The sequence below is a fragment of the Varroa jacobsoni genome, unplaced genomic scaffold, assembly GCF_002532875.2.
Source record: "Varroa jacobsoni isolate VJ856 unplaced genomic scaffold, vjacob_1.0 scaffold_1423, whole genome shotgun sequence".
In the NCBI taxonomy this organism is placed as follows: Eukaryota; Metazoa; Arthropoda; class Arachnida; order Mesostigmata; family Varroidae; genus Varroa; species Varroa jacobsoni.
The window spans coordinates 191017-206443 of record NW_019214325.1 but is presented as its reverse complement, the minus strand read 5'-3'; the positions used below and the strand labels follow the sequence as shown (position 1 = coordinate 206443).

The 15427-nt window shown below is 41.8% G+C and overlaps 2 long non-coding RNA genes across 5 annotated transcripts in view; one reads left to right on the top strand and one right to left on the bottom strand.

The window, feature by feature from the left end:
* Nucleotides 1-6484, bottom strand: part of LOC111269914 (uncharacterized) — a 38329-nt gene extending 31845 nt beyond the window's left edge. The window contains exons 1-2 of one of the 4 annotated variants that reach the window (XR_002685995.2): nucleotides 5764-6484; nucleotides 3319-4848 (exon numbers count right to left, since the gene is read on the bottom strand). This is a non-coding gene — a long non-coding RNA (uncharacterized LOC111269914). The other 3 variants (XR_015314726.1, XR_015314724.1, XR_015314725.1) reach the window with 3 other exon arrangements.
* A 157-nt stretch (nucleotides 6485-6641) lies between these two features.
* On the top strand, nucleotides 6642-10573 carry LOC111269903 (uncharacterized). Its single transcript, XR_002685992.2, has 3 exons — nucleotides 6642-7056; nucleotides 9381-9461; nucleotides 10192-10573. It is a non-coding gene; the product is annotated as an uncharacterized LOC111269903 (long non-coding RNA).
* The last annotated feature ends 4854 nt before the right edge of the window (nucleotides 10574-15427 follow it).

Genomic DNA, 15427 nt, shown 5'->3' with positions numbered 1-15427 from the left:
TATAATTACAGCGGAGAGCGGGACTGATCCCGAATTATGTATGTCGTGAGAAATCGTCGCTCTAATCAATAAGTAATGTACACCGGCGATTTTATGATAGCTTAATTCTACTTCATATGAATACTCGACTTTTTTTTTATGCAAACTAAGTCATTTTTGTTCCTGTCAGCCACAAAAGAGAAACAATCATTTGTGAAGTTTGTATCTATATGAAAGATAAGTTGGAGCCATATCCTGCATCTATGCCCTCAGCAAATAGTGAACGAAGGCGCTTCGTATATGCATACGATCAATGGGGGAAAATTTCGCTTTTGATCTGTGGATGAATGACTTCTGAAATTATAGCGCGTTAATCAATGAGGCATACGCGGCGTGTGGATTTAGGTGTTATCTTGAGATCACTAGTTCGAGGTCAGAATTGTCTATTGTACTATGAAGCATTCATCTGCACTCGATCAATACCCAGTCTAAGATCTGAATTGTACATGTTCAGCATAATGTATACTTGTATCAATGGAATATATTCGTATTCGTATGGATGAGTGGATAAATTTCTTTGCTCCCTAGGACCTAGTAGGACTTTTACATTACTCCGGTATGTACGCATCTCTGCTTTCGAGTATTTGTTCGTATATAAATCTAGTTAGGCTATCCCTGCTTGTCCGATCAGGCACATCTGTACAATCCAATATTGTTTTGTAACACGGCGGCAGGCGCGCGCCTGGCATAAGTCCGCCAGAGCTGGAGGCCATTTGGGACTGAGAACGGCCAGAAGTGTCCCTATGCGAAACAAATAACATAAACGAAAAGTTCAAGGTGCGAAAATGGCACAGAATTAGTTATGTGCCTTACGAGCATTTTACAAGTAAATCGACCTATTCAGTATTTATATTCGTAACCGATGGAATTCAACCAGTTCCGCGAACCCAGAGGTGCGCTTCGATTTGACCTAGGCATAGGGTACGTATGAGGACTTGGCAGCCTAATAATTCGATGGAGAAAACGGGACTCGAAAACGAGGGAACACGCTTCAGGACCCGAAATCTGCTCATTTCACTTAATACATCGTTCAGGATATTCAAAGCCCTAAAATCCTTATTTTTCAGCCAAATTAAACGACTAATCAACGGTTAAGATATCGAGCGTGTATCTTCTTGCACTAACAGTAATGTCATCTCTTTCTACCGTTCTTACCGGTATTGAGGTCAATAGACGAGTACAAGGCGGCTCGTTAGCAACGAGTCCCTAAAGGGGATAATAATTATTTTTGTATCATCCCAAGGTTTGTGTTTGTATATGATACCTAGTCGACAGATGGGAAACAAGACAAGCTCAATTTTAGTAGCAAAGCAGATTTTAGAATATTTTTACAAGAAATAACGTATTATTCTTACTAAATCGGCAGCATTATATGGCATAGTGTTGACATGAATGCTCTTATTACACTCTGAATATGTTACGGGGCAGCTGTGTGACGAGTGCGAAGCCTGTAACGATTTGCCCATGAGCCCTTTCAATGTAAAATGTCTTATACCAAAACAACATGTGGGCTTCTGCGTGTCGTCTAAGATGTAATAGACATTTCCGTTTAGTTTGCTACTGGAGATGTAATTACACCTCGCAGTTACGATTATGACATCTCTTGTTCTGGACAAAGCGGCTTGTCCTTGCAGAGAAGGCACCTTTCTGTCGCTTACTGAACGACTTCAGTATGTGCAGATGTCGTTCTTCAAATGAGCAGATTTTCAAGCCTTCGTCCTAAAAGGCTGATCACGACATTAAAAGCAGTGTTAACTTCTATAGAGCGGAAAAACGAATGTGCTTTCCTCTACTTCGTTTCCTTTGAAAAGATTAAGCATTTTTCCTCTATCTTACATGAGATTAGGAAAGATATACAACGCATATAAATAAAAATATTTACCTTGTATTAAGTGTAAGGCGCTATAAATTGTGGGAAATATGTATCTATCGACAACCCGGTAAAGGTGGGTACGTTGAGAAAACAAGATCCGCTATGCTTGAATCATGAGAAATTTCAGGAGTCGCTAGACCTTCGTCATAGATTTCGTCATTTTCTGTGACTATTAATAACTAATTCGAAGTCCAATATATGATTGCTTCACTTTGTTGAAATATCTGCGTCATGCTTTTTACCTATGTGGTCGTGCTACTTTGAATTAGCCAAAAGGCTCACATAAAATATCTCAATGTAAAGTGGATCCATCAAATACATCATACAAGTGTGCATTTATATAAGCACAGATTTGTTTATTGTTAGAATTATTGAGGAGTTCTTCCTAAGTTCATTGAGTTCTTTTGATTGAAGCGACAGGGTTAGTAAACAGACCTGCGGCCTTTGTTTTAGCCTTGTCTAACTCGTTTGTTAATATACTCCATTCTTACCACTATTCTTGATAGTTTATTTATGAAATCGTTAAATTTAAACTATACTAGACCAGAACGATTTAAATTTTTTATATCAACCCTATGGCATGCTCCAACCCTATGGCAAGCGGCCTCTACGGCCATATGTCAGAACAAAAAACCATAGGTATTCTTTTTTCAGATACGATTTGATACTTCAAACTGTACATTACTTCCCTAGATTTTGCAAAATATCGAACAAGCTCCATATTTCAATGCATTATTCCTTTGAAACAACGTATATTGATAATTGAAGAGAACCATTTTGTCTAAATATATGTTGAAAAAATCAACAGAACAGTTTTCTAACGAGTCCTGTCTCTATCTGTTCACGGTATGCAGGGTGCTGAAAATGTGAGAAGACCATTTTGGCAGAAAAAAATACTCATTCGTTCGAAAAAAATTGATGCTGTAGGACAGAAAATCCGATAACGGCGTCTAATCTGCGTAGGCTGCTTTAGGGGAACGCGTCATCAGACACATGTACGACTGTGTATGAGAGGGATTTTTAGCAATATAATAATAATAACAATATAAATTGAAGGCTGGTGTTAATACGTAACAATTAACTGTCCCAGTTTTTTTAAATCTTCTAACATTATGCTGCTGTGGTACATTCATTTATCGGAACAATGTCGCCCGTCTTATAAGGTGCGTGGCAGAATTTTTTGAAGAAGGAGCGACCCCCAGTCACTCGTTTATTCGCCATCATACGACAGACCAAGGGCGTTACAAGATGCACTAGTAGGGCGTATCCGTCGCGTCAAAATTTGTAGACACTGGTCATGTTGTTGTAGTTGTGCCTCCGTGTCTTTTGCGTTACTCCTACCACTGAAAGAATAAAAAATCCATCGCCAATAGATACATAAAATGCATTGTTACAATGCCGCGTACCTTTGACAGAGACAAGGACCTCCTGCCTTTCCCGTACTGTGGCGGCCATGGTGATTTACCTTGTTTGAAGGCGTTGTCCACGATCGACTTAATCTGTCCGAGCGAGGGTAGAGCTTAAGAAACGCGCGACTGTTTTCTTCGGCACTAATTCTTCGGTGCCGGGTGTTACCTACCGCTAGAATGATCACTGTAGCTATCCTTTTATTTTTTTGGTGGAGTCCTGCGCTGGTAAAATTTTATGATGTCCTTGATTTTCCCTTAGATTTGATTTCATCGGGGACAGTAGCAAATAGGTTTGTCGAGAAGACGACGGCAGGCAAAACTCGGGAAGCTTTTGCAATGCGTAAATGCTCAACCAGCATGAGCTACAGCAGCGCCCGTTCTATCTACTCGTTGTACATGCACCATGGTGTTTGGCAATGTTGGAAACTAACGACATGGTCCATTGAATCTGTCAACGGTGTGAATTTCTGTTCAAGGAACGTTATCGTTTATTAAGAGACGCGAGCATCACGTGTTACCGCACGGTGATGAGAAGGTTCGATTTTACGAGGGCGGTGGTATTTACCCACCACCCGCGTGGCATCTTTGGTGGATCATCTCCTCGCCACAAATACAGGATACGTTTCATTCAGACGCCGATATTGGCCGGTGCCATGTGACTTTTCACTTTATTTAAAACAAAGCTCAACATTTAGAGAGTAGAACAATGGAAAAAGGTCTGAACTATATGATTATATATAAACTAGAAATTATAATATACGTATTATTGTTATTATGCGCACTTTGTATACAGATATAGATCCATGGACATGGTTACTGAAGAAATCTACATTTAACTGATCATCATCACTATATGTAAATGGCACCGCTATAAATTATCCGTTCGTGGCTGGTAATGACATATCTCTGTAACTAATCTACAGTACATAGACTGACAGTGAATCGGCGCTACTGTAACAAAGCGTTGATAAGGGAACATATGAATTCCTACGGAGTCATTTTTCTAATTATAAACGTGTATGCGTACTAAATAAGTCACTAATATTAGCCACTAATAGCAAACAGAAGAGGAACGAATAGACGGAAGCTCAGCTGAGCGGGCTGGCATTTACTTTCTTATCCAAAAAATATAAAATCATAGAGACAGATAATAATTTAGCTAGCTCAGCTGTTGTTAGCGGCGTAACAGCGGGATCTGATAGATCGCATAAATGTAGAGAGCACGATACGTCAGCGACCAGTGAAGTTACGCCGGTGGCATCCTCGTTCTCGGCACATGCACGATATTAATTTCGTGCACATATTGAGCTAGACGAATCGCTGTTCTTAGGACGACGCTGGTCCTCTCCGGACAGGTCAACCTTGCTTTCTTGACCTTCACACAGTTTGTGCCCATAGACAAGAATTCGGGAGACGCTAGTTGATGAAGTTCTTCGAATCAGAGGTCAATGAGAACTACGTAGCCTCGCCCATCGATGACTCCGTACAAAAAGCGCGACCGGTCGTGGGTAGGTTCTCGCTTACAAACTAAAATGCCGTAAGTAACAAATTATGTCTTGAACTATTTGCGTCTTACTATTTAGCATTGAAAATATCAGACGTTTCATCGACATAAACTTACGAATGCTCTCACTTATGCAACATGTCAGAGACAGATCACATACACTGTGCTAGGCATATGGTATAAATACGCTTAGCTATGATCCCAGTAGGGAGGGAAAGTAAAACCAGACGTGGCTCCGAGGCCACACGTGCGCACCTTATGGCTTCCGTGACTACGTCTATATATTATTCGAAGCCGGGAATTATACAGCATTACAGTGCAGAGGGTCTCGTCTGCGTTACGCACATCGTAACCAATAACGATAGCTATGGCCAGACTGCAGCTCATACGAGTAGCACGTACCTACTAAACAGGCATGTCCACACAAAAGCTCGCAACCGTGTGCCTGGATCGTGTCTTAACGCCGACAACGACGCCTTCCAGTAAACTACGCAGCCTGTGAAAGCTTTTTTTTTTTTTTACTCTACACCTATACAATCATACTAATAAAGTTTATACGATTTTTTAGAACCTATGGGGCTGTTCTTTTCGCAAGCAGACCATTGTCGTCCCGTCGTCAACAGTATCATTATCGTCCGCGGTTACACGTTTGCAATGTAAATATATGTGAAAAACATAAACTAATTTGATAGCGTTTGCTGCGACAGTCAGCCCTCTTTAAGGCCAATATCGAACCGAATAGCCGTCATTGTTACTGTGGGATCTGATTATGAATACGGTGGCGCCACGGCCAACAGCAGTAGCAGCGGCTGTCTCGACGTACAAACAACAAATAACAAGGAGCAGCGGTAATGGAAATGGTCGCACAGCTCAGTCACTGAGAGGGTAAGTCGTTGGCAAGACAAATCCCGACCCCGGCAGGCGACCAGCACACTTACCGTAGCTGCAACATTTTTTGCCTTCTGTGTTGTTGTTTCTTGGGCGAATTTCGCGGCTCTCATCGACGGAAGACGAACGTTCCGGTTGATCGGTGACGCGTTCGATAGCCTAGCTTCATAACGCTGTGACGAATGAAAAGTGTGCAGAACAGTGAGAGAATCGAGCGGGCCAACAGGCGGCATCTATGGTGATTGCTGCTGTGGGTTCGATCGTGACCCAACTGTTATGCAGCAAGCAGCGGCGAGAATGGCAGCAAGGGCCATTGCAGTAGCAGCTGCGGCGTCGGCCGCAGCCGAAACGGCGCCGGCGTGGACCGTTTCGACGCAGCGAGCATTCTCGTAGTAGTAGTAGTAGTAGTAGCAGTCAGTCAGTCAGCCAGCCAGCCAGCCAGCCAGCCAGCCAGCCAGCTATATATATATGTTTAATAGAAGCAATGGAAGCAGGCGCGGCAACAATTGTACTGGTGCTGCCGCTACGAGTAGCAGCGCCATCGCCGTCACATTATGCTGCAGAAAACTCTTTCTTCTGCTGGCGCTTTCCCAAAGCACTGGCTGGCTGGGGTTGAAGTGGGCTGTTCGGCTAATGCTGCCGCCAGTGAAGACTGCACGTCTTTGCCTTAGGCTTCGCTGAATCACAGGTCAATCCAAAAGTAAACTGCGCACGATAAAGCAAACCATGGCCATTATTATTGCATCCATCCGTTCGAATCATCCGCGAGTTCGGTTACGATTCGTTAAAATTATTACCCATTTAGATAAATGAGCGGCAAGAGGCGGGGGAGAAACGGAGGGTGAGGGTAGACGTCAAAAACATGGGAGGTGGCAGCGCAAAGTCGTACTATAGAGATCTGCAGAAACCAGTCTGGGTGCGCTAGTTATCTAAACGTCGTTCAAAAATGACTCGCATTTTTAGGGGCAACAGTTAGACGCAGTTGGCTGCCGATCGCAATGTCTACAAAATATAACAGTGGAAATAGACACGCATATCCATGACCTGTTAGGTGGATTGAGCTCCACGTAGAGAAGAACGCACCACAAGGGCATCGTTGCTAAGTTTTAACTGAAATTCGGTTTCTGCAAACTGGGACCATAGGAAGAGTCATGGCTTTACTCTAAACACTTTGAGTAATAACTTAACAAGTACAACCCTGATACAACGGTTCCTTTACCTGTTGTTCCATGCTGAGTTTACATGTGAGACCATGAAACCGTGAAGCCGCTGCTATATAGTTCTTATTTCATCTGCTCTGGTATTACCGTTAAGGGAAGGACTGATACATGACCTGCATTGTGGTAAGTTACATAAATCGCCGGGCGCTATGACAGACAGCCTTCCCTAGTGTATTGGGCTTAATATAAATATTACTAATTGTTGGAAATCAAGATGAATATAAATAGAAAGCAATTACTTTTAAGTTTTATCACATTATTGACAATCAGCCGAGCGTGTCAAGCGGCGGTATTGATAGAAAAACATATATTCTTCTCATTTATAAGCATTTTTAACTAGAGCTACTTCGAGAACACATACATGAAGCGTTTCTAATAATATCGTATGGAAGATTAAAAAAAAAAAAACAAGATGAAAATATCCTTACTTCTCACCTCAACCAAAAAAAAATGATCCTTAATTCTACGTGTTTCATTATATATTGACTAGGCCATTTAGGCCCAACTGGTCTACATCGTTGACTTTGCCAGCAAGAATTCATACACTTACAATTAACACCGATAACATTTTTTCGATGCACTTTTTGAGATTCTCCACGGGGCTCTATCGACTTTTATCAGGAAGCGGAAAAATCGAAAGGTCATTCGATGACGGGCCGACCCGATCCTTGTATTTACCGCAATGTGCGTATTTGTAATCTATTATATAACAGTGCTCGGAACTCGTATCTCGCTTGTTGGTTTCCATTTGGGTGAACGGTTATAGGTCCCCGAAGGTTAAAGTTATGAAACGACCTTGCTCGTTCTGTAGCTGCTATCGTTGATGAAACCGGATTATTTAACAGTATACTGCTATTTACAAGAACATAGTGATACGATGGTGACTCGGACAATTGTTTTCGCAGTAATAATATACCTGCAGCAGCAGCAATGAGATCAGAAGACAAACTCCGGACTAAATTTACGACCGAAAATGGAGCTAGCTGCTGATAACCCGAGAGGGTTATACAGGCGTCTCAATTAAGGAAAATACTTTCACGATTTGTTTAATGTAATGTTCGAGAGTATACCAAACTTTATGTGTTGATCAGATCAGAATCTGCTAATCGGAAGGTCGCCAGTGAACGGAAGAGGCATCACGCTGCACAGACGGTGCTTACCGAACCCACAATCTGAACGAACAATATGATTCTGCACGTTGGCAGCATATATTCGTAAACAGATCTTATTCACCGAATATAATTGATTTAGTTAGCATGAATTTATCTAGATATCTTTTTAATATGCAAGATGAAGCTTTTTGTTCAGCCGATTACTCACCCATTGACAAAAAGCAGTACAAAAACGAGCAACAATCCTTCGGTCTTTTTATCGGTATATGTAATAATACCATGAGAAGCGCATGACACTGGTGGGCAGATGGGTCAGCCGCTCTGTCTAGACTGTAGGAACATCATCAAAAATATATTTTTCGTTACGCCAAAAGTATGCCTAGCGAAGACTGTTTTAGAAAAAGTTAAGGCTAGAATAGCGGATTCGAAAGTTTCACTGAAGTCTGATTCCTAAATTATTCTTTGTCGCAGTTTTCTATTCAGTAAATGTAGGTGCAGTCTGCTCCATATACGTGTCACAGTAATTAACCTAACTAATAAATAACCTAAGATTCTATGCTAGAGATTTGGGCTACACACAAATGTAGCTCGGATTTGAAACTGGTTATTGGTACCTAACCTCGCCATTCTGCTCATACTGATACGCGTTTAACTTACGATCTGATCCTGATGCAATTCGAACTAAGCTAACTCAGTGTCATCTAGAAGCGTAACAATGAGTATCTTCGTTTTCGTACATTTATGAGACCGATAAGGGAAGGTTGCTTCGACTCAACTTACGCTATTTTAACGACCGCCGTCAGCGTTCGATTGTCCTTCAACGTTTTTCATTGCCGTAAACTCTATCGTCATTGTCACCATTTAGGAAATTGCAGCCTTAAAAAGCTCATAGAGAAACTAACGGCAAAAATGACAGATAACAGTCTTTTTGCTCGATCATTCCGCGCACCCGGGCTTATTTCGTCATCCTCGAATAAGCCCAATCAAACCCATCAAGCACATGGTATTGCCCACCCAAGCAATTCGTTGACAATCAGCTGTGCTGACTGATGCACGAGCAGCGACAATCCGTGCCAGACCAATATTGATTTCTCTTATTTACCGACGAGCAGCGTGACGATGAAACGGTCAACTCATTCCGAAAATTGATCGCCTTCGTTGGTCTGGTCTCCGTTTTTCAGCTTCAGACTTAGAGCGATTCATATACAACCGAGCGCTGCCACTGATCTGTGTAAATAGCTAGCGTATAGACTTCTTTTAAAGTAGGGAGAGGCGCAACAGAAAACCGTGATTTGCCGATTAAACCTATAATCGTACATGTCAAATATTTTACAGATGACCGCAAGCGCCTATAATTATATAGGTAAAAGCTCTATCATACATGCGCATTATAATGATATTCACAGCTTATTAAAGGTAAGCCAACCTATCTTTAAATTTGTTGCTATCGGTTCACTTCCACCGAATAGATCCTTAATGTGAGCGGATGAAAAATAATTTACTAGTTAAGGACCCTTTCTAACGGACAAAGTATCACAAGCGTTACGTTATTAAGGTTGGGTGTGGAAAGCTTTATCCATCAGCAGAAATAGAATGACTGAAGAACCGGTACTTTGTTAACGTGACAGGACACGAACGAATACAACAATTAGACCGACAAACCGACCGGAATCGAGTGGACAGATCTACGTAACCGAAGCCACAGTTTTTGACATAAACAAACACTTCTAGTACCTTAAATAACCAAGCTTAATGGTTCTCTAGTTAACAAACTCTAGCGGCCAATGTTCTTCACTGTCAAGTAAAAGCCATAGGATTAAAGAGATGAATGACATAATGTTGCCTCCGTTTTCCTTGTTGATAGGATTCATTTGTCCAGGTTCATTTTATGCGCTACCAGATGGTTCTTTTTAGTAGTCGATGAATGTACGGAGTAGTGGGGGCGCGTTTTGCTGAGGAGGTACCGCTATCAACTTTCTACAGCTTTTGCTCAGGCTTATATTCCTTCGTGTCCAGCTCAAGCTATAATCGAAAAGCATGAATGAAAACAATGAGGGAACGTAGTTGTCGATCCGGTCGTTTTGAATGTACGCATGCCTGTCTAAATTTATTACGTTACGGTCTACATTTGTCGTTTCGCAATTAGGGCGGACTGGGTGGAGCGAAGACGGACGTAAGACAGAGGAACATGACATTGGCTGACCGTTAGCTTAGCAACAACTTGAAATGTTTTTATCAACGACTGGGATCGAAAACAGCATTATGGGACTTCAATTTTACAACATTCATATTGGTATGGACTCGAGTAAAAAACTAAATATGATAGGTTCATGACCTTTTTTTTTAATTTGAACTCTTTACTTAGCGTAAATTTGCCTCGGGCTCAATTAAACAATAAGGAACATCATGTGTGATATGATAACAATATAAGACGTTCAGCAGAAGTATCCTGTTGGGGTAATAGCCGTTGATTATTATAACTCTTATTTTTCTTTAGTTAGAAAATGATTAAGATAAACTAATTCTATAGGCAGCTAGGACAGCCCATTCCATCAGCAAGATTATTGAAAATGTCTGTTGGAGTGTCACCTCTTAGAACCCGATTGGAAATACATTTTCATCTCTGCACAAACAACCGACCTATTGTTGAGTTTTTCCTCACTGCCTTGAGAATAGCGTAGCTACTTGTGTCAATCAGTCCTGTACGAGTTCTCATTGCAGTGCAGTATGTTTATAAGTTTTTCCTTCATCTCTCTATACATACACACATGCATCTGTGTATACATACATCTATAAGGGGTTATCTATAGGGTCTTTAACGTTTCCAAAAGAAAATCCACAGCGCGGCTAGCCATGGCCGCTTGAATGACGAGGGTCCGAATGGAAGAGTCAAGGTGGCAAGCAACAACCGCAGTAGCTCGTGCTCCAGCAGTACGCTGCGATTGCTACTAGTAGCACAGCTGCTGGTGATAGGAGTCGACGAGAGATGCCGACACCAACGGGAATAGCGAGTGGGAACGGGGCTGTTCGGCCTCGCGACAAAAAGGACCAGCACTCGATAAATCGGCCCTGCTGATTTGTTCGCTTTTTCCATAAAAAGCAGCGATTAAACAAGATACAATGGCAGCGAAGTAGCACAAACGATGTTAAGAGCCGCGAGTCATTCTGTTTTTTTCGTTGTACATCCTACCGGTATGGTGCATACATGTACTTACAGCTATTTGGAGATTTAACAGCTAGCCAGCTAGCCAGCCAGCCAGCCAGCCAGCCACCCGACCAACGTAAGGGGAGCTGGCCTTCGGGCTTGGCCTATTTAGAAGAATGAAGAGGAATCGTGAATGAGTGTTATTTGTTAAGATGATAAGAAGAGTGAATCAATATAATTTTTATATAGATATTAGTTGAGTTGAGACACAATACATGACTTTAATTGTGGATTCGTTTAATTCTAAGCCACGTGTCCTATTACCCCTATACAATAACGTCAAAAACAAGGCTGCTTAAATCCTCGCGCATATTTAAAAGGTCTCGGATATAGTATTTCTCTGATGGCCTATGCTAACAACGATATCGTGTAACTCTTGTTATCCAAGTGGTCAAGCGTCCACCTCTGCTTAGTATTTGGAGACAATATCTGCGTACACACTAGCTCCCTAATGCGTAGTAAACTAAGGCATACCTGTTTAAGGAAGCATTACAGTGCGTATAATGGGTCGAGGTAGTGGTATTAGCGTAGGACCAGCGACAGGGTACATTAGGTAGTGGATGTTATTGCAGTTAGGAAGTGCTGGAAAAATATGAGGCTCGGTGTTTGGAAGAGGGATTTACTTATTAACGTTGTGAACGTTTTTCTCACGTTGAGAGTTTAGATCTATCTTTGAAACATGTTTTGCACTATGTCTAGTTAGTCCAAGTAATGAACCAACTATCATCCCATCGTTTGCCCCATTAGCCCATTGTAGCTTTTTTTCTAACGGTAAATTTACTCACCGCTCAAAATGATTGATTTCAAACTAATGCATATATACGTAACAATACATCATGAAGCAAAAGCCATCGACTGCAACATTGTGAACGAAAAGAAGAGTTCTACGTCAGAGATGATAAAGCTGCTCTGATGTACTCCTATGGTAAAATTGCTTTACTTCGTGGAGACGGTGGAATTGAGTCGATTTCAAACTTTTCAAAAGTTATACACGTGTACATCAAGTTTTATACACGCATGTCCCGCCCGATTCTTCTTGGTCTTGTTATTGTATGCCCCTTGAAGGTGTACGAGGGCCCCTAACGAATCAAGCAACACCAATCACTATGATGTCGAGTTGATCAAAGGCAGCAGTAGCATTAGTAATAACATCAGCTATCGTCTACTGCCTAGCGCCTTGTAAAAGTTGCCAACAATTCGACATGAGTCGTAATCTTGCCTTACATCAACCAGTCTTTTGTGTATTGGTAGAACTCGTTAAACATTGCCGTTGCCCGCCTCCACGCCCCTCCATTTATTGACTCCTTTGCCACACGATGACGATGACAACAACAGCAGCAGAAATAGCGTTTACCGAGTTTATCTTATAAACGTTTCGCATTTCGCTCGTTCAGTAGCGTTCGGTGGTGAAGCGCTGAATCCCTACTCGACTCTGCCAATGTCTGATCACGCGCCTCTTTCAGTCGCTGTCGACTGCTATTGTCCGAGTGGGGCTGTGACGCTTCTGTGTATTTGCAGAGAACAACAACACCCCGTCCCCCCAACGGTGCTGATGAGTCTATTCGAATGTCGTCGTCGATCTCATTATCTCATCTTCACTGTTAGAGATCCGCCAAGCCGCGGCAATTTACGGTCGTGAGCGTGGTGTGTATACTACCATTGCGTGACCGATGGACCCTTTATAGCGTGTCACAGATATTCATGCATAATCGCGTAGGTAAATCGTAAGTAAGGTACTCTAAAGTTACTCTCTAACTCTGTGATTATGTATGTACGCATTTGTAGACATAATCCGAGCATTTAATAAAGTGGATTTATTTTTTTCGTCGAATCGATTTTCTCGCCATAGCTGTACTTTCTTCCTCAACAGAATAAATAGCTTAATTTAAAAAAAAATAAATTATACAGGTGTGATTCAATTTTTCGCATGAATGTACAAATTCACCTATCATATCAAAGCCTGCTATTTAATGTATGCGATACTTTACCATCTAACTTTGTGCTGGTTTCGATTAATGTAACTTCCAATTCTTCATTCGCTACCATAGATATTGCAGGCACCACTAATGAAGAACTATATATCGATATCGACTTGGAAGATATCTAGCTAACAAGCAGTTACTAATGACCAAGCCGACTACAGTACAGCATATCTTCTAACAATTTCATCGTAACAGAACAATGTATTTTTTGTTTTTATATACGGTAAGTACTATTGTTGGCGTGCCGTCAGCTTTGGGCTACAAAAATAGTAAAATAAAGTGTAACGTGGCCGAGTCTGGGCCAAGCGGTTGAAGCGGAATAACAATCGAGTATTGGCTAACATTTGGTATTTATATTCGGTGCTAAACCATGCGCGAGAAATTGATCTTCGATCTGGTGAACTATCATGTTTGTGGTTATCGCTTAGGCCAATGTCGCATGGGTGTGATCTCGTTCCTTAGCATAGACAATAGGACACATCATGTATTAAATGGGACATACGCGGTTTGAAAAGATGGCAAAATTAGAATTGTTCCAATGTCGCCGCCACAGTTGGAGCACATAATGAAGACTTGCAAAAATCAGTATGCTCTTTATTGTGTATTTTTTTTTCTATGCTGGGCCTATTTCATCAATAACAGCGGCTAGATTTATTATATGAATTATTTTTTTTCGTGATTTAATCTCTTTGAATGTTAGAACTGCGACTGATCGTATGTGCAAGGACGACTGTGTCTGTGATGAGAATATTGCTGCCTTATCCGCGATGTGTACCTATACGAATACTCGTAGTGACGCTGGTCATGGTTCGAGACCATGACGGGCTACTAGTGCTATTTGTTACTCTGTATACGTACACATGCGAGCTTACGGTAGCAGGAAGCAGCATGAAGCGGTCGTGTCCAAAGATCGACTCATCAATAAGTGCTTGTTCAAGGGGCAACAGTCGTTTTGCCCAATAAGTTCGGGTCTGTCAAGTATGAAAGTTCAGCATAATGTCTCATCATATATATATATATATATATATATATATCTCGAGCATCTGAAGCGAGCGCATACTAAGAATTTACATGAAGACATCTTGACTAAATTCAGATGAGATGATATTCAGTAAAGAAAACGTCAAATATATGAAGGAAGACCGCCTTTTATTGCGCCGTACCAGTCTTTAAGGTCACATATATCCTGTTATATACACGGCTAATACATCTGTTGACTTATAAGCTGCTCTAACGGGCGACAGAATAGGTAGATCATTTTTCCTCTTGACCCGCGCATCAGCTACTCAGCCTAGCATGGCGTACCGGGAGAGGTAGGCGAGGGTTGGGAAGGGAGGAAAGGGAACCCTATTTGTTGTCATTTTCGAGAGCACTGCCGTTCTAGGGACGACACATACGCCCTCGGCGGATCGAGAGCAATCAACCTAAATGACGATCATTATTTTGTACGGTAACAGCGACGGCGCTGTCGTCGCTCCCGTCTACGAATCAAACGGTACTTCGAATACAGCCAGCGACATCACACGTCGTCGGCATTCATGTGACTGCATCACACAGCATTGACTTGTAACGGCGTTAACAGTGCTAGATCGTTGTATAAAGAGTCGTTCCTTCCCCCTTTAGAGAATAATGATAATAGCACCTTGATTCGCGTCTTGGCTCCAATGAAGGAACGTTAGATACAAACAGGACATTCTGACGATGAGCTGGTAGCGCACACCGCAGTGCTTCCTCAAGGTTTAGGAAATGAATGTAGCATATACAGCGTCGTGCTGAGATCAGTGACACAAGCACTGATCTCACGTAGGTTGGCAGGTTACCAAATTGGATAGTTAGTAGTGGGGTCGTCATAAAAGTCAAAGTTGAATATGCGACAATAGGTCCTCAACAGACTGGCTGATGGCTTTCATTTAATGTTTCCTTCAAATAAAATTCAATAATAAGTATACAGACAACTCTGTGTCCGCGAGTTGATTACCGGCTGCGCTATGGCTCTGTGAGTTTCTCGGTCGTGCGAAATCGCGTTTCAGATTGTTTGTCCTTTACTTTGCCGTGGGCGCATGTTTGAGCACGAAAAAGGGAACACTAACTATATCCAGCTGAACAATTGACTTATTATATTATCGCAGCAACGCTCAAGGTCATACAGAAATACGAGACAGGTAGGTGTCCAAGCATCACTCCAGCCTTATTAT